Here is a 26,702-nt window from a genome sequence, read left to right on the forward strand (position 1 = left end):
TTTCCTCTAATATTGGTTTTGCTCAGTAAAATTGAGCAAAGATAAGAAAACCTATATAAATGAGGTATCACCGCAATCGTAGTGAACCAGAGAATAAAGATAAAAAATTATTTTTACGTTACGGTGAGCGGGGTAGAAAAAAAAAAGCTAAAAATCCAAAATTAGAATTGATTAATTTGTTTGTGTCCCCCTTGAAATAGTTCATAAAATCTCATGAATTTAGACCCCGAAAATTAATTATTTATACATTGTATCTCATACCGCAAATAATAAGCCCTCATATGTTCGCATTACCAAAAAAAAATTAATTTATATCCTGTACAATGTGACAATACAAATCTGCTGTGAATGGCGCTGCTTCCATCCTATGCCTGGCCGTGCGCCCATACAGCAGTTTACCACCATATATGGGGTATCAGTACACTCGGGAGGAATTGGGCATCAAATGTTGCAGAGCTTTTCATCATTTCATTTATTATGAAACAGTCAGTTTTGGCCTAGATGAATGTATTTTCCCAAAAACATTTCAAAAGTTTCTAAATCGCAGGTCCATATTGTTTTAACCCATGTGAAACACTTAAAGGGTTAATAGACTTAATAGAAGTTGTTTTACATACGTTGAGGGGTGAAGTTTCTATAGTGGGGTAATTTATGGGGGTTTACTATTATTTAGGCCTTACAAAGTCACTTGGAAGCTGAGTTTTCCCTCAAAATGTGAGTTTTGGGGATTTTCATGAAAATGAGAAAAATTGCACCTAAAGTTCTGCGCCTCATAACATCCTAGAAAAATGAGAGGATGCATAAAATATCATCCCAACATAAAGTAGACATTCCGTTAATGTTAATTATAAAGCTTTTTGGATAGTTTTACTTCCTGTCTTGAAAGCAGAACATTATAAACTTGGAAAATGAAGAATTTTTACAAACTTTTGCCAAATTTTCCCTTTTTTTCAGACCGAAACGCAAAACTTATCACCTAAATTTTAGAACTAACATGAAGTACAATGTGTCACGAAAAAACATTCTCAAAATCACCTAGATATGTTAAAGTGTTCCGAAGTTATAACCAATTATCGTGATCGTGGCAGATTTGAAAAATCGAGTCTGGTCATTAAGCTGAAAACTGTTGCCGGTGATAAGGGGTTAAATATTTCAAGAGTTTGGAATGCATAACATAGAAGCAACATATAAAAACAAGAAGGCATTGAGCAAAAGATGACTAGTGCTCTTGACCTCCTCAGCCCCCACCAGACTAACCACATACTGCAGACAGGAGGTCAGGTAATGTAAAAGAAATTATTAATATGCAGTGGAATTATGGAAAACATATTTTTGAAATCAACATGTCAGAGTTTATTGTAACCTGTCATCATGTAAAAATTATCTTCCCGATGACACATTCCCTTTAAGACTGGAGGTTGTCCAGTTACATGTGGATTCAAAGTCAGGAGGTAAGCAGTGCTTCAGACCTGTATTTACTAGATAGATGTGTCAGGAGTGCTGACAGGTATCCTTTAAAACCTTCTATTGATGTAATAGCTGTCCAGCAATGCTAGATTGCAGTGAAAATGGACATATGCTCACAAATTAAAATCCCTTTACACATTCTCCGCCAGAAGGAAAAATCTCTTCTTCGCTACCTCCATCTCTAACCAGGTCATTAGTCCCTCTGGAGACGACAACTGCTATGACCTTGCTTAGACTCCTTCAAGAATATGTTTTCCTCCCGCTGTGCTTTTGCTAAAATAAGAACGCAATATCATAGACGATCATCTGATGACCTATGGGTTCTCTTCACTGGTCGCAGTTTGATGCACCACTACAATATACAAATAGTACTAATAACACATAAAACATTTATTCAGAAAATCTGTGACGTAAAAAGCATATAAAGTGCATCTAGAGGCATATACTTTGTCTTCCGGTGTGCTGTGCTGAGACAAAGAGATGAAGAGAAAGGAGTGAAAATCCAAGATCAGCGCTGAACTTGCCATAACCATAATTCAGGCTTTCGGAAGCATAGCACCCACAAGTTATATTGTGCCATCCATACATGTAGGCTATGGACACATGCCCCAAACGAGATAAACTTTTTCATAGCTTGGGAACATGGTATTATATACAGTGTTCAAGTCATCGGTGTGTGTGTGTGGGGGGGGGGGGGAGGGGGGTAGAATTGACATTTTCTTGTGCGCCATCACTGGGAAAATAGAATAATTACAAAGTATGTTCTAAGATCACCCTGGTCCCTTCTGGGGAGACATTCTTTGCAGCTGCTCTGACCCATTGATAAGTGTTGTGAACTCAAAATTCCTTTATAGGGGACTTAAAATGTGTTTTCTAGACCAGACAAAACCTCAAGTGTATGTCCACATGGAGGCGTTCAGCAGTAGAGAAAGGGAATAATAGAAAAACAAGATGTTACAATAAGCAGAGGTCAGCCTTTTCCATCTGCACAAGGTCCTCAAAGGTTTCAGGGTAACATATTACTGATCCATGAGTAGCTAATCATAAAGTGAGGATCTAGTCTTACATGTGTCTCAAGTGATACAGTACAGCAGCGCATTATAAGAACATCCTAGATAGGATCTATGTAATAAGTCACCAGATTTTACCCCATTAAACTATTAGTCCCCTCAGGAAGGGTATAAGCATCATTTTTGACACCTATATATTGGGTTCTATATAAGGTATATCTGTGGTTCTGGTATAGCATTAAAGATAAGAAAGGGGTTGGCCACTTTACATCATGTTTTTTGTGATGTATGTGTAAGTGTGGGAGGCGGCACAATAGGTAATTTACCAATATACCACTACTGCACCACTTTAATGATATGTAAAGTGAAGCCTCCTGTCTAGTAACTCATCAGCCAGACATTCCTGTCCATAACATGGCCACAGATGGAGGGTCATGTGATCGTATCAGTCTATGGTCAATCACCCTGCCAGGATCTTCTATCATAAGGTAGATACGATCACATGACCCTAGGCTTCACTTTACATATTAAGAAAGCAGTGGAAAACCTTTATTACATGTATATTGATAAATTACCTAAAATCCTGCCCCCCACACTTAGACATTACAAAAATCATGATGTTAAGTGCCCAACCACCCCCCAGTACCACCAATTATATAGGCATGTGTGTGTTTGTACGGTACAGACCAAAACATTTTGGACACACCTTCAAAGAGTTTTCTGTATTTTCATGACTATAAAAACTGTAGATTCACACTGAAGGCATCAAAACTATGAATTAACAAATGTGGAATTATATACCGCATATACTCGTGTATAAGCTGAGATTTTCAGCACAAAAAATGAAAAAATAAAAAACTCGGGTGTCCGGATCCTTGGCGCGGCTCCCGATCTTCGGCGTGGTTCCCGGCGGCTCCTTTTCTCTGTTCTTTCTTCTCTAGCCGGCAGAGTCGCGTCCTTGCGACCTGATGGCGGGCGCACACTATGATGTGGCGGTGTCGCTGCTGATGACGTTATCAGCGGCGACACTGCCGCATCCTAGTGTGCACCAGCCGGCAGGTCGCATGGGCACGACTCTGCCGGGTAGAGAAGAAAGAAGAAGACAAAAGCCGCCGAGAGCCGCCGCGGGGGATCACAAGCCACCCCTAGGATCAGGGTGAGTATTACGTTTTTTATTTTTAATGCGCTTAACAGGGGGCTGGCTGTATACTACATGGAGACTGGCTGTATACTGTATGAGGGCTGGCTGTATACTACATAGGGTGCTGGCTGTATACTACATAGGGTGCTGGCTGTATACATGGGGCTGGCTGTATACTACATGGGGCTGGCTGTATACTACTTGGGGCTGGCTGTATACTACATGGGGCTGGCTGGCTGTATACTGTATGGGGGCTATGGGGGCTGGCTGTAAACTACATAGGGGCTGGCTGTATACTACATGGGGCTGGCTGTATACTACTTGGGGCTGGGTGTATACTACTTGGGGCTAGCTGTATACTATTTGGAGCTGGCTGTATACTACAGGGAGCTGGCTGGCTGTATACTACATGAGGGCTGGCTAGCTGTATACTACACCCTTGGCTTATACTCGAGTCAATAGGTTTTCCCAGTTTTAGGTGGTAAAATTAAGGTCTCGGCTTATACTCGGGTTGGCTTTTACTTGTGTATATATGGTACTTAAAGGGGTATTCCAGGAATCAGCATAATTCATATACAAAAAGTTCCTTAAAATATAAGTTTATATGTAATTAGTTGTTATTTAAAATTTTGCTCCCGTTATAAGAAAAATGCTGTTGACATAGACTGTAATGAAGATGCTACTGGCCCTTTAATCAGTCTGTTAATTTCCTCTGCGCGGTCCGTTACAGAGCATACACAGGAGAGAAGATGGCCGCTGGTCACATGCCCACATCACATGTCCGGCACCTGTCTGGGCAGGTCATGTGATCACCACTATCTTTGGCTGTAGTCGGTTGGTTGCAGTGCATCCAGTATGGCCAGTCTTGTGGTGATGGCAGTTACACATTATTACTATGGTAACAGAGCAAGAAAACCTGTTAGATCATCACTGGGAGCAGAGCATAAGAGGGAGGAGTTACTGAGAACTAAAGGATCTTGGGACTTGTAGTTTCCAGTGGCAGCCATCTTGGTGATTACTTTAGAGAGGCCATAACATTTTGTGAATCATAAAATCAAACTATTTAAGCTCCATTTTGTGACTAGTGACATTAAGTTTTGTTACATTAATTTATTTATAGCATCATGGGTTTTTGTATCAGACGTTCATATTCCCGGAATACCCCTTTAAGAAAAAAGTGTGAAACAACTAAAAACGTCTTATATTCTAGGTTCTTCAAAGTAGCCACCTTTTGCTTTGATTACTGCTTTACACACTCTTGGCATTTTCTTGATGAGCTTCAAGCGGTAGTCACCAGAAATGTTTTCAGGTTTAAAGGAAATCCACCATTAAGATCAAGGATATTAAATACAGCACACTTACATGCTGGAGCTTGCCCTATCTGGCAGGATCTACTGCTCTTTTAGCTTTTAAAGTCCTTGTTTTTACAAAAAAGGCATAAAATTATGCAAATGAGCCTTAGGGTCTCCATGCTCCATTAACATCTAACAGTCATGTGAATGCAGCCCAAAGGGGATAGGAAAGCAACCAAGATAGCTAATGGGGTTATCATAACGGATTCAACAGGAATTGTGACCCAGCTTTCCGGGAAAGCTTCCACATAGTTTTGACTATGTATGTAATGAAAGAGATGGCATGCTTCACTACATAAATGGGCAGATTTACTACTTAGGAGTTTGAAAAAGTTATGTGCTGCTGCCCAGCTTTCCCTGAAACAAATTGTATTAAAAGCTGTTGAATAGAATTTATATTTATAAAGATTTCCTGTTTCCCTTTAAGGTCTCATTCAGAAGCTTAATTATTGTTCCCAGAAACGTATTGTAGGGTTAGTAAGTCGTGTAACGTCAGTTCTCTAGAGCCCTTTGGCCGGTGAACATGGAGCACATGTCGCACCGCAGCATGAAAGGATGCACTGTTATCCCTCGGAAAACATTAGGACTTTTAACACTCTAAGTAAAATGATGCAATGGAAAAATGACACAGGCTCCAGTCATATGTAATTTTCTGAATCTTGCTGGGGAATAATTGCTGCTTGTATCAGACCTGAAATTTGTTGTCTTTGCCTTAATTACTACATGGAGCTGATGGAAATGGTCAAACACCACTATATGTGTTGTATAAATATCCTTCACAGCTGTTTCCTAGTTCCAGCTATTTCTGGAAAGCTGGGTCACCAATACGCCTGCCGTTACAGCACACTTATGGGTGGTCACCCTGCCTAGTAAATGAACAGCTTGAGAGTTCAACAAGCAGCACATTCAAGCAGCTTCTCCCTAGATAGGACTGGGGGCTCGAAAAGTGGCAATGATAATAGTCTGGAACTAAACTAAATAACAACTTATAATTACATCTTCCCGCCCATTTTATGAGCTTCAATCGGGGAGGGGATTTAACCCCTTGACGACTTGGCCATTTTGCACCTTCCTGACAAGGCCCTTATTTTGAAATCTGACATGTGTCACTTTATGTGGTCTTAACTTCAGATCTCTTTAACATGTTGGTTGAGAAATTTAAGCAACATGTTTAGTACTTATTTATTAAATAAATGCAAATTTGGGGAAATGTTTTTATAAAAACATGTTTTCTAAATTTTCAGCTTTTTGGAAAGTTGGTCAATTTAGTTAGATCACTATGCCCCTTGATTATTGTTAGTTGCTACAATAATTCCTATTACGGAAATTAATTCATAACAAAGGTTGGACGTGAATTGTGAATGCATTGCGTATAAGGAGGTGGAATATACCAAGGAACCAACTAAAATTTTGTCACTCTAGAGTTCTCGCAATTCTCATAGTAGTATATAGTGTCCATCCTAACTCCTCTTTGGGAACAGACTCTTTTCGGAATCCTTCCTTTGGAAGCAGCGGAATCACTGGTAAACTGCTGTCCTGGCACAAGGGACATCTAATCCAGAGGTACTGGGCCCTGTCCTCCTTCTTGTTTCCTAATATCAGCCTCTTGAAAATGGAGAAATGATACGGCAGGACCTGCACATTGGAGCAGCACAACGTAAGAGTTGTACAGCATCATCTGTACAATGTACATGGCCTGTGCTTTTGTACCATATCATCATACACGGGCGAGGGTGCTGGAGTTCCCATGAATTGTGGTCAAAACAAGGGCATCGCTTTTGTCCTTATTTTGACAAACACCATATTCTGATTGCTGAGCGTCATGATGTCCCCCCTTTCTAAGTGGCCGCCTACAAGGGCTCCAGGGGACCTCTATGGTTTTTGCGTACAGTGCCGCACACTACAGAACCTCTGGAACTGACTACTCCCGGCTTATAAGTACCGAAGAATATAGATATACAGATCTATAGAAGTAATCTTTACCTTACAATGTTAAACAATGGTGGCGTATAATCAATAATAACTATATGCATATATATGAATATGTGTATGTGAATTAATAGATTGTCTCCAGTCCATATTACAGAAATCTTCTAAATAAGAAATGTGGCATATACACATATACTAATAGTTTATATTTAGATGTGACTTGTCACGGCACGGCTTCTCTGCAGGACAAGCACAGGCTGTAGTATGGCAGACGCTTGTGGACCGGTCATATTCTGGTTGCCATAGCAGCTCGGTGCTGAATATAGGAAGAGAATGCCTAAATAAATACATTCTGCTAAAAATGTCACAGGAAGGCCGTGTCCTAGTTTTAAATTATCCTAATAAGGGAAACGTTACCTATTTTTATTACTTATCGACACTGAAATGTTATTTATCTTTCCTTAGTTTTTTATACATTATTATCACTTGTGTTATATTTATTACTTATTTTTATAGTTATATATAATACACTAGCTGTAGCTACCAGTGTTGCAGGGGATAGTAAATAACTGCTCTTAGCTATAACTAAATAGAAATGCTTAAAAAAATATATTTTATGTGTATCTATCTCTCTCTCTGTCTGTCGCTGTGACTGTCTTTGTGTCTCTGACTGACTGTCTCTGTGACCACAATGTAATTTAGAGATTCAGTTTTATCGCTGGGCTTGGATAGGCTTCCACAGAGGCGCATAAACAAATATGGGCACAGACCGGCGACGGAGGAGGAGGTACAGCTTTGTTTTTTAAAAATACCACCCTCAGCTTGTCTGCAGTATTTTGACAACCCCTTTCATGAAGACCATCCACTAGTTTTGATGAATCTGGCGCACACTCCACAGGCAGTTTGCAGTAGTTTTGATAAATGTGGACCAATGTTTTACTTTTGGAAAACCCCTTCAAGGAGTCACTACCATACAGTTCACTGGGAATGTATGAAACCTTGGAGCAGTGGTGGCGAACCTATGGCACTCCAAGCCCTCTCTGTGGGCAGACACAGCCAGCACTAAATTTGCAAGGAAGGTTGAGTGTCTCAAGGCCTGCTCATGCAGTCCCAGGAAGGCAAAACATGCCATTCTTTGTGCTATTTTAAAGCAATACATCCTGGGCTGCCTAGGCCAACACAAAGAGGTGCGAAGAGACGGCTGATTATTATTGAAGATGATCTGTAACCCTTGATTCTTCCTGGACTGAAGCTCCAACGATAATTCAAATTTTAAACTCTTCTTTCAACAGTATTGGCATTCTTGGGTTGGGGGCACAGAAACAGTTGAAAGAAGGTAGGCACTAAAGCTCTGATGAGGCAGGAAGGAGCAAAAAAACCATAGGCTAAGGTAGGAGGCACAAAACTTGACAGGCAGTACTGAAACTACTGGAGGGAGGAGGCACAAACTTGAGAGCGTACAAAAACTATGGGGGACACAAATACTTAAAGGTACTCAGTATTCAGGTTAAATTCTGTGTATGAATAAGTGTGTTTTGAGTTGCAATCTGGGCACTATGCCTATAAAAGGTTCACCATCACTGCCTTAGGGTATGTTCATTTAGGGAATTTGGACTTGTAGGAAAATTCATGCTTAAGAAGAAAGTAGAATATTGGGCGACGTTCTTTCCATTATCCCCAAACTTGTATTTTACTTCCACTGAAATTCAAGATTCACTGACTTGGAAGATTTACATAGGGAAGGCAAAGCAAAGTTTAGCACAGTGAGCACAACCTACGGCATCCTACAGACAGTACATGTCAATGTGAGGTGTTCGAGGAGGTAGCTGGTTTAGTATAGAATTTTAATACTGTATTTTCTTTTACTTCTTACCTGTGCCGTTTATGGTAAGACTCAACATACCAGTGGCGAAAGGTAGCAAGTTAAAGGTAAAGAAAGGGATAATGTGGTAGATGGGATGGTGAACTGTTATTTATTATAATTAGGGTTGTGCGCAAGTTTCTTTTTGATGCTGAAGATTGAATAGCTTGCAATAAAATTGCTACTCAGACTGAAAATGAACAAGTGGTCGGTGAATTTTGGGCTGTAACTCATCTTGGAAACCCACCAGGAAAAAACAAAAAGAACTTGGAACTTATTGCCAATGCAAACAATTAAAAAGGGAACACAAAGTAATCTGTAATTCATAGATGGATCTCTAGACCTCTCTTTAGCTCTGTATGTAGCTGTGTAGCTGCTCAGGGTTCACTGCAGAGGTCCATACTACAACTCTCTTCATGAAAACTACAACAAATCCTTCCTATTACATCAATGTGACTGAGAAGTGTGATGTATACTGAATTATCCTGCGTCAGCTCCAGTTCTAACATGGACCAGGAGTTTATTTCTGGGTATCTTACAATTGCATATATTTGGGTAGGTGGAATGACAAGGAAAGGGAAAAACAGACATATTGTTAGAGAAAGATATAAATACTTTGGAATGTGTTTCTTGCTGTCATGTGACAGGACAGGAGTGGTTGGAGCTTCAACTAAATTAAAGGACAGACAACTGAAATGCTTCTTCATCTACGAAGCATGACGAAAACGCTGCAGTGTCCAACATGGGAAATATACATTCAGAAGAGGTAATACAAGGCCAGACACAGCACATATTTTAAATATGGGGGTAAAATGCTCTAAGTATAGATAAGTGAAAGGATTTGTGTCCAAATTTGAGATAAGTCGGACTGTAATTCTAAAATCCACATTCAACCGGTCACAGATTTATGTCATGTCTGACATGTTGTGCAAAACCTCTGGGTTCTGTCAATGGGAGACTTCTTTATACCCTGAAGCTAAAAACGTGTGTGTGTATACATAAGGCTACTATCAGGTAGGGCATGAAATGTTATCTGCACAAAATCTCATCCAAAGTCATGTGAGCAGAAAAGCCTCATACTTTGAGTAAAGTTTAAAGACTGCTGGAGGAGCTTCAATTCAGATGCCCCCATCTTCAATTCTACAGTGAGTAGAAGCATACTTTTGGTGTCATATAAAAGATGAAAATCTCATATTTTAGATTCAATAAAAATCAGCAGAATCTATTGTGCTTGTTTAACCTACAGAAACTGAGATTAAGTGATAACCGTGAGCTACAGATAAAGATCAGAATAGCAGCTCCAGGCTGGTATATTATACTAGCTGATTTGTTTAGCTTAGGATGTGGGTCCTGACTGAATTGAGAGAAATAGTGCTGCATGTTGTCCGATTCTTCTCATTTAAAGCAATGGAAACTAAAAGAAAACATCACCATCCTTACTGGAAATTATTGGCGTTTAATTTGCAAAATGCTCAAACTGTGTGACAGTCTTGGTTAAAAGTGGAAACCACAACACATTTGTCACAGGTCATTTACACCTGTGACAGATACATAAACCCCATAATGAAGAGGGCTAAAAATGTTTAACCCCTTAACACCTTCTGTAAAGAGCTGTATGAGGGCTTGTTTTCTGCGTAACAAATTGCACTTCATAGTGACAGTATTTTATATCCCATGTCATGTACTGGAAAGCAGGAAAATGATTCCAAACGCAATGAAATTGGTGGTAAAAACACATTTGCGCCATTTTCTTGTGGGCTTGGATTTTACAGCTTTCACTGAGAGCCCCAAATTACATGTCTGTGTTATTCATTGGGTGCAGTACGACCAGGGAGATACCAAATTTATATAGGTCTAATAATGTTTTCATACATTTACACAAATTAAAACCTACTACAGGCAGTCCCCGGGTTACATACAAGATAGGGTCTGAAGGTTTGTCCTTAAGTTGAATTTGTATGTAAGTCAGAACTGTATATTTTATCATTGTAATACCAGCCAGAACTTTTTTGGTCTCTGTGACAATTGGATTTTAAAAATGTTGGGTTGTCATAAGAACCAGGATTAACACTAAAGCTTCATTACAGACACCTGTGATAACTGTTACAGATGTTTATTGTAGCCTAGGACTAAGTCGAGTGTTCTTAAGTAGGGGACCGCCTGTATACAAAAAAATCTTCTGTCGGTTATAGCTTTTTCATACTACTTGGTATAGATCTGTGTGTGGTGTCATGTTTTGCAACTTTTGATGACTTTTGATTTCCGTGGCCGTCGGAAAAACCGCGGAATTTAAAAAACGAATTGTGTCACAAAATCAATCACTCACAGCACCGGGAATAGGTTGGTGAACTCCAGCGGACCTCTGCGGACTTCAGTGCAGCAGCGACACCTGGTGGACATTGGGAGCACGACCTTAGTGCATCGCCGGAAGACCCAAATCCTCGTCGGAGAAAGTGCCGCTGGATTGCGACAGGACCGAGTAAGTAAATGACATCCATTAACTATTACAATGTGCAAATTGTAATAAATAGGTTAAAACTAGATAGCCTCTGGTCTTTGTATGACCCAAGGCTGTCATAGTGACTCTTCGCTGCCCCCCCAATGACCTCACAGGGTCAGCGATCGAATACAATATGGCGGCAGCCACGCACCAGGATTTAAATGCCTCCGGCAGCTTTTACATGGTTAACATCCACGATCGGTAACCGCCCCCTCTCCATATAGCGGGAGCCAACGTGTTACGTACTATTACATCACATGTCTGTAAGGGGTTAAGAAGTGTACATGCTAGTTTTGTTTTGCAGCTGCAATGGGTCGGCAACACAGAAAAAAATGTGCACCTAAAGGGGCGCTACACTGCAGAGTTGGACCATGCTCCACATATATTACTGCAACTCGACAGAATTGTGTCACACGCTCTATGTTAAAGGTGTACCTAAAAAAAGATGGTGCACACTTCCGGAGCAGTGCAGGGTGAGCCAGATAATTGAAAACTGTGTGCCAGTCTTTAATAATCTGGCACACTTCAGGAGGGAAATTGTACTTAGGGCAGTTTGCCTGACTTTTGATAAATCTGGGCCAATATATATATAGTCTCAAGCAAACTGGGTGACGATGGTGATCTTTTTCATAGTGCAGCAGGGGAGCACGTGACTGCTGGGTTTGTAACGGAATCGGCACTTGGTCTCCTCTATTCACTAGAGGGAGCTACTTTGGCGCTATGTAGTGCGGAAAATTGAAGCAGTAATAAACCACTTCTCTCCAGTCCCGCTAGAAGTGACGTCTAAGGTCATTGGGCAGCAGAGGATGGGTTAACATACGATGGGGTCCACTGATGCCGCAAGCAAAGGGGCAGAGTCATTCCAAAAAGCTCATTTTCTTTTAAACTGTTCCCACCCCAAAACTGACCTATGGAATAGACCAAATTGAATAAATAATTGTCACATTTCTCTGCAGTGCTGATCTGACAGGTAGGTGCGGGTCAACTTCTTGTGTGGGAATGGGCCATGGTCTGTACAGATGTTCTGTATTAAGGCAAGTTCATCATCACTTACCTATCTTGTGCCACTTCTGGTTGTAGATGCATCTTTTTGCTGGACTCCCTCCATAGGCAAACAAGTGGTGTACTCACCGAGCCGTGACAAGGAGCCTTAGAGGTCTATGGGGCCAAGATCTGATCGCAAATCATGTGATCAGTTCATAGCCCCCAGAATGGACATGTGAATACACCCTTATTTAGTGTTGCTGTTAAATCATTTTATAGTTTTTTTGTCCGCTTTGGATATGTTAACACAATTTTTTGGATGGGAAATCTAGGGCAAAATGGTCATTATTTTTGTTGTGGATTTTGACCAAAATTACCCATGTTTCAAGTAACATGCGGTCTGATTCCACCTGCAATGTAAGCCATGACACTTCTTTACAAAATCCATTGTAAGAACTAGGCCTAAAGGACAATATTCTTCCTGTGTAGTTTTCTTTTTTTCACAAATCCAATTATTTCAAAGAATGTATCGGGTAAGTAGAAATTGGTCCTTGTGTCTGTACCATAATTGATAATTTATCACCGGAAGTGTAGAGATATTAGTAGAATAAGCAGATTAACAGTGTTTGCATGCAGGGCACCATTTGAGCAGCAAGAAAGGATAAGAAGGCAGCCACATTAAATAAGACAAGTTGTACAGTAAAGGAGCTTCCAGCTGGTCAGAGTAAAATAGGGAATTCTCTGATTCTTCTACAAGAAGAAATATAAAAATGGAACTTCTGCACTGGCTACACATGCAATCATATCAAATACTACAAAGAAATACCACATTAAGAAAATAAATCATCTGAGCACTTCTTGAAGTCATTTCCACAATAAAAGCGGAAATGACTGTATGTGGAGCTTAGGGAAATTACTCTATTGTAACCGTACAAACAGCACTGTGCAAGTACATTTTGTGCCAGATGCCTTTACCTTTTAAGAATAAAGCCCTTTTCTATTTTTGAGTTTCTTTTTTTTTAATATCCCACCTCCAAAACAAAATTCCTTCAAAAAATTCCATGTAGTGTACTAGGAAAAAGGTCCAAATGCAATGAAATTGATGAAAAAGTGCAGTTGCGCCATTTTCTTACAGGCTTTGATTTTATGGCTTTTACTCTTGGTTCGAACGCCACATCCCTTTGTCAGTTTTATACATTTGTAGCATGTTTGTGAATTTGTTTGTAGTTATGTGTGTTCTAGGTAAAGGGGTGATTTGGATATGTTTGCTTTTTATTTTCATCTATTTTTATTTGCACCGCTGTCACATAAGTGTCACGATCCGTTTGGGTCACAACGATTAAAAGCCTACAGCCTACAATAGGTCTCAACAATGATCGTTGGTGCTAATGTTGGGTGTCTTCTGTATAACACAGCAGATACAGGCAGTCCCCGGGTTACATACAAGATAGGTTCTTTAGGTTTGTACTTAAGTTGAATTTGTCGTAACTGGTATATTTTATAATTGTAATTAGAGAAAAAAAAAATTTTTGTCCCTGTGACAATAGGATTTTCAAACTTTTTAGCTATCTTGGGAACAAGGATTCTCAATAAAACAGACACCTTACAGCTTATCATTGCAGCCTGGAACTAAGGTAAATCCAGAGAGCTTCATTAGAGGTCACAGTGGGCAGAGAAGTCCATCTGTAACTAGGCGTTATCTGTAAGTTGTGTGTCCTTAAGTTGGGGACTGCCTGTACTGGCCCTGTATGAAGAGGTCTCAGCCTGCTCAGCCATGTTGGAGACAAACCAATGAAAGAACTTGTCCACTAAAAAACTGTTATTTCTTCAACAGAACAGTGTTATTTCAACATGTCTAGAAATGTTGTTCTTGTGAACACTATACAGTATACATTTAAAGAGATGGAACCCTTGATCGAACCCAGCAATCAGGCATAGGCTAAAATGTTACAATATGAGTAAACAACTGCATAAAAACCACAACTTTACTGGATATTTCAATAATACCCAGGTCGCATACAGGGGGGTTCCTGTTATGCGTCTTGCGCGTTGTAGAAGAGTATAACATAAGCTCAATACTGAAGGTAAACACAAGGTCTTCCATTCCCTATAGGGTACCTTACATTACAGGCAGTCCCCGGGTTACATACAAGATAGGGACTGTAGGTTTGTTCTTAAGTTGAATTTGTATGTAAGTCGAAACTGTATATTTTATCATTGTAGTTCCCGACAATTTTTTTTTTTTGCCCTAGTGACAATTGGAGTTTCAAATTTTTTTGCTGTAATAGGACCAAGAATTATCAATAAAGCTTCATTGCAGACAATTTTAAGCTGATTATTGCAGTCTGGGACTATTTTAAAGCATCCAGAGAGCTTCACCAGAGGTCACAGTGGGCAGAGGGGACTGTCTGTAACTATGGGTTGTCTGTAAGTCGGGTGTCCTTAAGTAGGGGACCGCCTGTATATGTAACAGGAAAAATCATGCGTTTTTCTTCTCTCGTTATAATGGAAACCCCTGAATGTAGATGTGAAAGTCACATGTGAAAATAAAAAAATTCCTTTTATCACAGAAAAAATGTATAACAAATGTTATTTACATGTACTTTGTTGTGAAAATAATGTGTTCTTCCTTTTGACCCATGAAAAGCAAGAAATTTCATGACAAAGTTGATCTGAAATCCCCCTACTGAATAACACAGATGAAGTAATGACACCACGCCAGCACTGTACTGCTTGTAACAGCATATGTTTAGATTGTCTTTCTATAAAAGGTACACAAGTCTACCGGCAAGGAGTGTGCTTGTCATTTGCCACTACAAGATAACAAGCATATGTTTGGAACAGATTCATTTGCATGAAAATCTTCACGCAGATTTGGACACTGGGACTGAATCCACACTGCAGTCACACGCATCAGTGTAAATGTATAAGAACAGGATGTCCATACTATATGAGCCATGGTTTCTAAGCAACTGTAGTGTATGCCGCTGCCAGTTCTGGAGATGGTGACATCACATCAATTATGAAGTCATTGTAGGCAATCATGCCCCTCACTCACAAAAGACAGAGGCCCATGGGGATCTTTTTTCCCTTAATTTACTTCCCTTCTATGTTTCTTTTCTAAGTTTCCTATTTAAAAATCTACATACAATATTCCATTAAAACGTATTTGAATATTTAAATAAAAATAAAAAAAAAATATTAATTAAAAAAAAAGCCTACATGAAACACAAAAATAGAATGTTTCTTTTTGCTTTTTAATTATGATGTAAGCCCTCTCCATAAACCTGCAGATGGGGTTAAGTAATGAAAGGCTCCAAATAGAAAAATATTGTTTAAAGTTATGTTAAAAAGCCCCATGTGTCACAAAAACGATAAAAATATAAGAGAAAAGTGCATTATTTTGGTAGCAAATTAAAGGGGTTGTCCACTTTCAGCAAATACCGTATATACTCGAGTATAAGCCGACCCGAGTATAAGCCGAAACCCCTAATTTCAACGCAAAAAACTGGGAAAAACTATTGACTCGAGTATAAGCCGAGGGTGGGAAATGCATTGGTTACAGCCTCCCAGTATATAGTCTGCCAGCCCCTGTAGCATACAGCCTGACAAAGCCCCTGTAGCATACAGCCTGCCCAGCCCCTGTAGCATACAGCCTGCCCTGCCCCTGTGGCATACAGCCTGCCCAGCCCCTGTAGTAGGAAAAAAAATAACACTGTACTCATCTTTCCGACGTCCCCCATAGATCCTCTTCTGTCTCAGACTGTCTCAGACAGAAGAGGACCTATGATGTCAGATGATGTCAGAAAGGTGAGTTTTGACTTTATTTTTGTAGTTGACTCGAGTATAAGCCGAGTTAGGGTTTTTGAGCTTAAATTTTGTGTTGAAAAACTAGGCTTATACTCGAGTATATAAGGTAATTGATTTGTTTTGCATAAGGAAAACTTTTCCAGCATACTTTCTGTATGAATTGCTCATGTTTTTCTAGACCTCTGCTTGCTGTCATTCTATAGAAAGCTTCTATGTTTATTTCCACTTGATAGAAATCTATGATCTATCTTGTGATGGACACGCAGGAGTTGTTTGTGTGCTCGTGTGATATATTGTGCACCTGCATGTCCATCACATGACCAGGAACAGATTTCTATCCAGTGGAAGTAAACATAGAAGCTTCTTATAGAATGATAAAAAGTAGAGATCTAGAAATGATACAGGCTGTAATGGGTGCAATGTTAGAAAATCTGTTTGTATCTGTTTGGACTCACATGAGTCCAAATACATCTAAAAGTGTGGTTTGTGTGTGTGTGTGGGGGGGAGGGGGGAGGGGGTGACAGGTTCTCTTTAATTACCTCTTTAATTACTCAAACAATATGAATTACTTGCTGAAAGTGGACGACTCCTTTAGGTTAGGGCAACTAAAATTATGTCTGATCATTGAGGAGAAGACCAAAAGCCACATGTTATTAAAGGGTTAATTATAGGACCACAAACATCCTATTTTCCCCCATTGGATATAACAGGGACAGTGAGTGTTTTTTTGTTGTTTAATGCAAAATTAATCACCGAATATAAGAAGTGAATTTACGACAGTGGGTGTGAAATCCAGTCTAACCAGTTTCTGGGTCTAGTGCTGTTATTTTACAACAGAGCGTCTCTTCATGGTTCCCTAACAGAATCCCAAGAATCCATATTAATAATTGTCACTTTCAACAAACCGCCAAAAGCTTTCTAGACCTCCCTCCGTGCCGCTATCTTTATTTGCCTGGGATTCACAGCAGTCTGTAACAATAAACTATGACCCCAGTCACTAACTTGCTTCTGTTTACATCACTCCAATATTTACATATTGATAGTGACAATACTTGCCTGGCTGATACATGGCACTGAAAACCAGGACTGTTCAGGACTGAGCAAACCACAAGAGGTTATACACCATTGTGTGGGGATATGCTGGTGGCAGTGATATTTCCAGTTACACAACCCTAGCCTACATAGGGGCATTTCCATAGCAAACTTTACATTTTACACTTCCTGGTGCTCCAGCTTTAGGTTAGATTCACACAAACGTATGCCCGCCGGCTGTAGCTTGGTGGGCATACGTCCGGCACGATGGAGAGGAGGAGTGGTGACCCCTCCCCTCTCCATGGAAATGTACGGCGTACGGGCCGTGTCCTTTCTTTTCCCTGTACATACGTCCCCCATACAGTTGTGTAAATGTGGCCTCTCTGATTTTCTCGTCAGAGTTGTCAGGTACATTTATATATTCTAGTAGTAGTACCGCGTCACACCACTTGGAGTATGTAGGGTGCTCAAATAGGACAACCAGTCCATATACAATTAAAAAGAAAACTGGGCACTCCTTCTGTAGAATATGGTGTGAAAATGTATTAACTGTAATACAATCCAACATAAATGTATAACACTTTGGTCTTAACCAAGACCAGACACGGATTAGAGGGGGGGAGCTGACCGCTTATAGGAAGTTAGATTAGAGTATAATCTACACATGGAAACCATTATAGGAAATCTAACATCAAAATGAAGCATCATAAACCAGGGGCACTTACTTATAGATCCAGGTACCGTGACTGTGGTAATGTGGCGCATAATTGTAAAAATTGATTTTAGGAGGAAGGAGGCCATGGATACCAAATATAAACAGATTACAACAGTCACGGTGCCTGGATCTATTAGTAAGTGTCCCTGGTTTATCATAACTGATTTTGATGGTAGATTTTGATGCACCTAGCCTGGTGAAATCTATAATAGCAACATTGTGGATGAGATACACAACATCTAACTAAAACCTACAGCACAAATTGGTTATTGCTGCAACCTCATCCATAACCATCAATCCACTGCTGTCCCTTAGCGTCCTGAGTCTGATGTTCCTCTATGGAATAACTAAGCAAATTTGTCGTTCACTCCAAGTCCAGTGAAAATCTTTGGAAGAACAGTACTGGAGGGTCATCCAGGTCTCCTAAAATAGATACAGTTATGGATTTTGAACTATGGTTCAAAACCCCTAATAAATTGAAAGATAAAAGTCATAAAATACTTGCACAGATTGTGGGGTCATAACCTGGATATCCATCCCTTTGATATCCATAGGTTATGAAGGGGTCTCTGAAAAAGCTTTTTTCTATCTGATCTTTCTCCAGCTTGCTTTCACTTTTGTTTCTGGGGCTTCTACCAATCTTATATACCAGTAGCTTCCCTTTATACATGTATTCTATATATCGTGTCCACTTCCTTGGGTTAAAGAGAACCTGTCAGGCAAATTAACCCCCCAAAACTTATATTTTAATAAACTGACATTAGAAAGTATTGACTCTATCCCTACATTGTCCCTCTACATGCCTGTAAACTTCAACAATCAGGTCCTAAAGGTGATGCCACACATGGCGTTTTGAACCCGTTTTTGGTCAGTTTTTAAGCAGCTCGTTAAAAAACGCATGTGTTAAAAAACGCATGCGTTTCTTGAAAACGCATATGTTTTTGACAGGTGTTACCAATTATCTTAACTAAAACTGATCAAAAACGCATGCGTTTTTTAATGGACTGCTTAAAAACAGACCAAAAACGGGTTCTAAACACCATGGGGGTCATTTACTAAGGGCCCGATTCGCGGTTTCCCGAAGTGTTACCCGAATATTTCCGATTTGCGCCAATTCTCCCTGTATTGCCCCGGGATTTTGGCGCACGCGATCAGATTGTGGCGCATCGGCGCTGGCATGCACGTGACGGAAATCGGGGGGCATGGCCGAACGAAAACCCGACGGATTCGGAAAAACCGCCGCATTTTTTTTTAAAAAGTGTAGCGGAGCTTACACTTACCTTCACTAGGAATAGGCCGGTGAACTTGAGTGCATTCCGGGGAACTTCAGCGCAGCAGCGCCACCTGGTGAACGTGGGGGGAACTTCCTTAATGAATCCCGACCAGACCCGAATTCACTGCAGAGAACGCGCCGCTGGATCGCGAATGGACCGGGTAAGTAAATCTGCCCCCATGTGTGGCATCACCCTAAAGCTGTATGCAAATAACTGAGAGAGGTCCAATGAGTCATTATCATATTCAGCTGTCCAGCTTATTCATGAGTGGGAGGCCCTAGCTATGGACAGCGTCGGGATCAAGATAAAGAGGAGCGGGAGTGAGTATTTATAGGGGTTTCTTTAGACTGGTTGATTTCCTTTAAGCATGGGCACTAAATATATTCCATTACTTCAGCTATAGAAAAAATGTGAAATTCCTTTGGAATTTTACTGCTGCTTTCTCATTTCCACTGAAACATCTGCGTTAAAAAAGGGACAGATTTCTGGCACTGAATGTCTCCATGAAATGGGCGAAATCCAAAAATTTGAGACATGCTTGCCAAGAAGCCCCCAGCAAGTTACTATTGTGTCAGTAATTCTCTATCACCCCCAGGGAACAGAAAAGAAGTTCTAAGAAAATATAGGTAATGTGTAAATGCTTGTCTATTACCCTGTCTTACTGATGCCAGGATATCGGACCCTGGCACTACCGTGTGGACCCTCTGCCACAAAGTTTGCCAGATAAGACTCAAGGCTTTCTCCTGTGGTCCAATACAGCGCAGGACGTGCAATGCTGAGCACTATTTTAATGTGACATCCTTGGCTGCCAGAACTACAGGAGGATCGAGAAGGTGTGGATAGAGATGGATTAGCATTGGAGCTCCTGCCCCTCCGGGGAACCAAAAGTGAAGCTACAATCCAAATTTCTCCATCATCTTTCTATTGTATTGGTGAACTCAGGACGTCAATACGATTAAAAACTGAGATACAGCAGGGATCAATAAGTTACTGCCTAAATTCTTATGTTGGCACTTTGCAACATATAAGTGAGTTTTGGTTGTAGCTTGGGCACTATGTCTGCCAAAGGTTTGCCATCACTGCTGTAGGGGATGGTAAGTGTTATCAGTCTGACCCTGAAATTAGTAAGAAATGGAAGATGTAAGTGCTAATCTTGTGGTCAGATGGGGGAATTTATAGCACTTACAGTCAGGTCTGTTCTGGTAGGATATGATACAAACAAGTCCTGTGTGTACAAAACACAAGATGAGCTCACTGTTCACACTTATTTACACCGTTATATGAAGTATAAAGCATAGAACAAACATAGGAAAGTTTTTATGGATAAGAAACAATTTTGGGGATTTATCAAGGACATAAAAGTGAAGCAGCAGCCAGGTTTAACCAATGAGATCAATGCTTTCATTCTCCAAAGGAAAAAAAAAACTAAGACCTTGGGTTGCTATATACAACTGCCCAATTTCTTCTAGCTCCAGTGTGTTCTTATTTCTTCCTGACAATGGGCATATTTTGGAGTGTTCCATATAGATGGCTCTATATTTTTACATTTCTTTCTCATTACGTCTTTATACATGTAACTAAACAATAGTTATGGAACCGTATCCCAGAAAGATCAGAAATCATGGTCCAATACACTACTTTTCCCACTTAATACCCTATTTCCCTGAAAATAAGACACCCTCTGAAAATAAGACCTAGTGCAATTTTTTTCTAGCTCAGAAATATAAGGCCTCCATTGAAAATAAGACCTAGCGGCAGTCACTGGATATCATGGGATACAATCACTGACTTTTTGCGGTGCCAAGAAAGGCTCATTTAAGAAGAGTGCTATTGCTAAACATGAGAGATTGGGGCCAATGATTCCAATAGAAATGGAGCGCCATAATATTTAGAGTTTGGAGAGTTATAAGGATGTTAGAGAAGTTGTTGATATGATGGTCTTTAAAAAAAAAGACAGGGATAGTTACATGTACCATAGGTTGTTGTACATGTAAATAAAGTCACAAGACACTGTCTTATTTTCGTGGAAACATGGTAGTCGTGGAAACAAAACACCAGATCTCTTAGGCAGCATTCAGACACACGCATGGGGGACGTATATATGGCCGATATGCGTCCCCATACACTTCTATGGGCTCACGACCCTGTACAGAAGCGGTAAGGTGCGGCACACATGCGGCACCATACCGCTCCATAGCCTGTAGAAAGATAGGACATGTCCTATCTTTCAACGTGGTATGGCGCAGTGCGCTGTAAATGCCTATGGATAGGGGCGGGGTGAGCGGCGTTCAACCCCGCTCCTCTCCACAGCGCCGATGTATGCCCGCCGTAGGCATACATCGACTGAATGTAGCCTAACTCTTATGTGGATCTGGTGATCATGTGTGTCGAGAAATCATAGCTGAAGGGATTTTATCTTTCTAAATGACAATTTCAGCTCTGCTACATCTGTAAATGTTCACAATCCATTAGACTTCATTTCCTCCTCTGCTTGATGATTTATGTAACATCTCTTCCCTTTTGCTCAACATCAGTTGTGGGTAGAGCAGCACATAGCTGGCAACAACCATGACAATGCCGCAGGCATTACTTCAGAGCCACACCGTGCGTCATAGGCTGCCAGTCACCAGCGCTCTGTATACAGAGGCTTCCAGGACTGTCATTCACACACATTATTTCCTGCTCTCACGCTCGTGCTGTAGGTGTGAAGTTCAAGCTAAAGCGGATGTACAGACTTACTAACACATGTGTACCCACAGCTACTGCCCTGGAACAATAACCATTCACACAATAACTAATACATTTAGCTATGATGAGGTTCTACCAATACCACACAAACAAGGAGCAGTATATACAGCAACATCCATAAAGAACTACTACACTGTTACATTATATGCTAACCACAAAATCATTTATGCAACCAAAACTTTCACAAGTACACTACAGAGAGGTACTCATGCGCTGAAATTGTTGATCCATCTTGCCAGAATACACAAGTTCACCTGCTAGTATACACGAGTTCATCCAGCCGGGACATGTGAGTCCAACTACAGGCAGTCCCCTATTTATGAACACCAAACAGACGACCCCTAGTTACAAATGGACCTCTTGATGTTGGTAATTTCCTGCACTTTAGCCCTAGGCTACAATAAACAGCTATAACAGTTATCACTGGTGTCTGTAATGAAGCTTTAAGGGTAATCCTTATGACAACATAACATTTTTAAAATCCAATTTGCACAGAGACAAAAAAAATTTGACTGAGGTTACAATAATAAAATATACAAGTACCGACTTACACACAAATCCAACTTAAGAACAAACCTACAGCACCTATCCTGTACATAACCCGTGGACTGCTTGTATTCTGTATACGTGGGTCCATCTACCCAGTGTACGTAATAGCACAGGTAACCGTGAGCCCATTTAGCTGGTATACGCGAGTTTAAGTGAATCCATCAACCCGGTCTACATACGACTAACTAGAAGTCAACCAACATGTGTAGACATGTGTTTACATGTGTAGAATCTACCTGGTTGCTATATACATATCTAAGTCTACCTAGGATGTGTATGTGAGTGTGTTGAGCTAGTATACATAAGTTTACCGAAAAAAACCCTAGTGTGGACTATACTATTAGTCTCTTTTCACTTTGTGTTAGCAGTAACCTTCAAGGTGTATGTCTATGTCTTTATACATTTTAAATATAACACTAAGGAACCTGTAGGCACCAATTTAGCATTGTACCTTTTTTCTATCCCCTAGGGGATAGTGAACTTAATAGTGCACTTATAACTGCAAACTTAAAAACCAGAACCTAAATACAACCATAGAGAAACCATGATATGAAACCGGTCCATGACAAGATAGTGATGTACCATGTAATGTACACTGCACATGTATAAGAGGCAGATCCCACATATCGGCAGATAAAACAAGTGACTCTTTGTAGTTGCACTCGGTTAGGGAAATCACGCAGCCGCTAAGAGAACACGTGTGGAAGACAAGGTTCACTGCAGGTGCTGCATGAGTGACAAGGATCTCACAGCGGGGGCTGCTATGTACACAGCACCAGCAGATGGGACAGGATCCTCAACCCGACTTGTATGGGTATTCTACATACACACGTATCAACACCAAGGGGAGTGGTTAGACAATTGCATACATCTATCTATATCATACTTGAATGATATTCCTTTAAATGAGAGTGTAGATGTAATAGTGGTATGGAGCTGATGCACACAGAATATAGTGCTGCTGCTATTCTACAGGTGAGATATAATGGTGGTGCTGGCATGTAAAAGGTGGTATAATGGTGGGGCTAATATAATACACAGTGAATAATGGTAATGATGGTATTCTACAGGTGGTATTGTGACAGTTCAAGTATAATGGTGGTGCTGCTATATTACTAGCGGTAGAATGGTGGTTTTGGTATTTTTCTAGAGGCATAATGGTGGCTTTGGTACATTAAAGTCAGTATAATAATGGTTCCAATGCATTATAAATGGTGATTCTGGTATATTACAGGTGGTATATTTACATTGTTAGTATAGTACAGGTTGCATACTGGTGGTTCTGGTTTATAACAGGTGTTATAACAGTGGTTCTGGTATAGTACAGGTGGTATAACGGTGGTTCTGGTATATTACATGTGCTGTAACGGTGGTTCTGGTATATTACAGATGAAATAATGATGGTTTTGGTATAGTGCAGGTGGTGTAATGGTTGTTCTGGTATAGTACAGGTGGTATAATGCTGGTGCTGGTATAGTACAGGTGGTATAATGCTGGTGCTGGTATAGTACAGGTGGTATAATGCTGGTGCTGGTATAGTACAGGTGGTATAATGCTGGTGCTGGTATAGTACAGGTGGTGTAATGCTGGTGCTGGTATAGCACAGGTGGTGTAATGCTGGTGCTGGAATAGTACAGGTGGTGTAATGCTGGTGCTGGTATAGCACAGGTGGTATGATGCTGCTGGTACAATTCAGTTGATATATTTGTGGTTCTGGTATAGTACATGTGCTGTAATGATGGTTCTGGTATAGTGCGGGTGATATTTAGGTGGTGCCCGTATAGTACCAGTGGTATAATGGTTGTTCTGATATAGTACAGGTGGCATAATGGTGGTGCTGGTATAGTACAGGTGGTATAATGGTGATTCTGGTATAGTACAGGTAGTATAATCCTTGTGCTGGTATATTAACGATAGTATATTGCTGGTTCTATTATAGTACAGGTGGTATATTGCTGGTGTTATTATAGTACAGGTGGTATAAAGAGGGAGCTTGTATACAACAGGCACCAAATGTTGGTACTGATAAAGTACAAGTGGACCTGGTATATAGCGGAGTTGTATAATGACCCCCACCTCGGTTTATAATGGGTGATATAAGTACACATAAGAGCGGATAGGTAGATGTATAGACAACATGCCTGTACACTGCCCTGAAGCCATTACACGCAGCACTGCCGCTATGTAAGACTCGAGTATTATAGCAAATAATGTACTGCCAGCACATGGACACATAGTGGGGCACCGCAGTGACTCTTCAGTTTACTCACAGTTCAGGCTCCTCTACCCGGAGACTTGAGACCCCCACAGCACTTCTTCCATGAGAGGAGAGGGGGCACAGATGGTCAGTGTGGGGGTGCAGCGCCCTAGTCCTGCTTCTCTGTCACTTCCCGGCTCTGCTTCCTCTGTGCTGCAGTCTCTTCAGGAGCCGGACAAACTTACAAGTCTCTGGGACATTCCACTAATGGCTCCTAGCAGATCCCATAGCACCAGGTCATGTTGCTGGCACTTTGCAATTTCTCCTTCTCTCAGCGCCGATGGTCTACAGTCTCTGTGTGACTCTCTCCTGTTTCCCAGGCGTCTCCTCCCTGTGGGCGGGAGTATAGTAAGAATGTACTAACAACCAGATTGTGTACATTCTGGGTTTCCACCTCTTCTTATATGTATGTGCCTGTATGTATGTGCCCTCATGTGGTGCCTGTCTGTATGTGCCTTCACGTGGTGCCTGTCTGTATGTGCCCTCATGTGCTGCCTGTCTGTATCTGCCCTCATGTGGTGCCTGTCTGTATCTGCCCTCATGGGGTGCCTGTATGTATCTGCCCTCATGGGGTGCCTGTCTGTATCTGCCCTCATGGGGTGCCTGTATGTATCTGCCCTCATGGGGTGCCTGAATGTATCTGCCTTCATGTGGTGCCTGTATGTATCTGCCCTCATGTGGTACCTGTCTGTATCTGCCCTCATGGGGTGCCTGTATGTATCTGCCCTCATGGGGTGCCTGAATGTATCTGCCCTCATGTGGTGCCTGTCTGTATCTGCCCTCATGTGGTGCCTGAATGTATCTGCCCTTAAGGTCTGCCTGTCTGTATCTGCCCTCATGGGGTGCCTGTATGTATGTGACCTTATGCGATGCCTGTAGGTATGTGCCCTTATGTGGTGCCTGTATGTATCTGCCCTCATGTGGTGCTTCTCTGTATCTGCCCTCATGGGGTGCCTGTATGTATGTGACCTTATGCAGTGCCTGTATGTATCTGCCCTCATGTGGTGCCTGTATGTATCTGTCCTCATGTGGTGCCTGTATGTATCTGCCCTCATGTGGTGCCTGTATGTATCTTCCCTCATGTGGTGCCTGTATGTATCTTCCCTCATGTGGTGCCTGTATGTATCTGGCCTCAAGTGGTGCCTGAATATATATGCCCTCATATTGTGCCTGTCTGTATCTACCCTCATGTGGTGCCTGTATGTATCTGCCCTCATGTGGTGCCTGTATGTATCTGCCCTCATGTGGTGCTTCTCTGTATCTGCCCTCATGGGGTGCCTGTATGTATGTGACCTTATGCAGGCACCACATGAGGGCATATACCTTCAGGCACCACATGAGGGCAGATACATACATGCACCACATCAGGGCAGATACATTCAGGCCCCACATGAGGGCAGATACATACAGGCACCACATGAGGGCAGATACAGACAGGCGCCACATGAAGGCAGGTACATACAGGCACCACATGAGGGCAGATACATACAGGCACCACATGAGGACAGATACATACAGGCACCACATAAGGTCACATACATACAGGCACCACATGAGGGCAGATACATACAGGCGCCACATGAAGGCAGATGCATACTGGTGCCTGTATATATCTGCCCTCATGTGGTCCCTGAATGTATATGCCCTCATGTGGTGCTTCTCTGTATCTGCCCTCATGGGGTGCTTGTATGTATGTGACCTTTTGCAGTGCCTGTAGGTATGTGCCCTCATGTGGTGCCTGTATGTATCTGCCCTCATGTGGTACTTCTCTGTATCTGCCCTCATGGGGTGCCTGTATGTATGTGACCTTATGTAGTGCCTGTATGTATCTGCCCTCATGTGGTGCCTGTATGTATCTGCCTTCCTGTGGTGCTTGTCTGTATCTGCCCTCATGGAGTGCCTGTGTGTATTTGACCTTATGCAGTGCCTGTAGGTATGTGCCCTCATGTGGTGCCTGTATGTATCTGCCCTCATGTGGTGCCTCTATGTATCTGCCTTCATGTGGCGCCTGTATGTACCTACCTTCATGTGGCGCCTGCATTTATGTGACCTTATGCAGTGCCTGTATGTATC

The 26,702-nt window shown here is 41.3% G+C and overlaps 1 protein-coding gene across 1 annotated transcript in view; it reads right to left on the reverse strand.

Annotated features, from left to right (window-relative positions):
- Nucleotides 1-24,975, reverse strand: part of CPNE2 (copine 2) — an 84,296-nt gene extending 59,321 nt beyond the window's left edge. The window contains exon 1 of the mRNA XM_072117551.1: nucleotides 24,643-24,975. The gene's annotated coding sequence lies outside the window, so the exon portion shown is untranslated. The remainder of the gene's footprint in view (nucleotides 1-24,642) is intronic.
- Between the last annotated feature and the right edge of the window lie 1,727 nt (nucleotides 24,976-26,702).

The sequence above is a fragment of the Engystomops pustulosus genome, chromosome 7 (assembly GCF_040894005.1).
Source record: "Engystomops pustulosus chromosome 7, aEngPut4.maternal, whole genome shotgun sequence".
Classification (NCBI taxonomy): domain Eukaryota; kingdom Metazoa; phylum Chordata; class Amphibia; order Anura; family Leptodactylidae; genus Engystomops; species Engystomops pustulosus.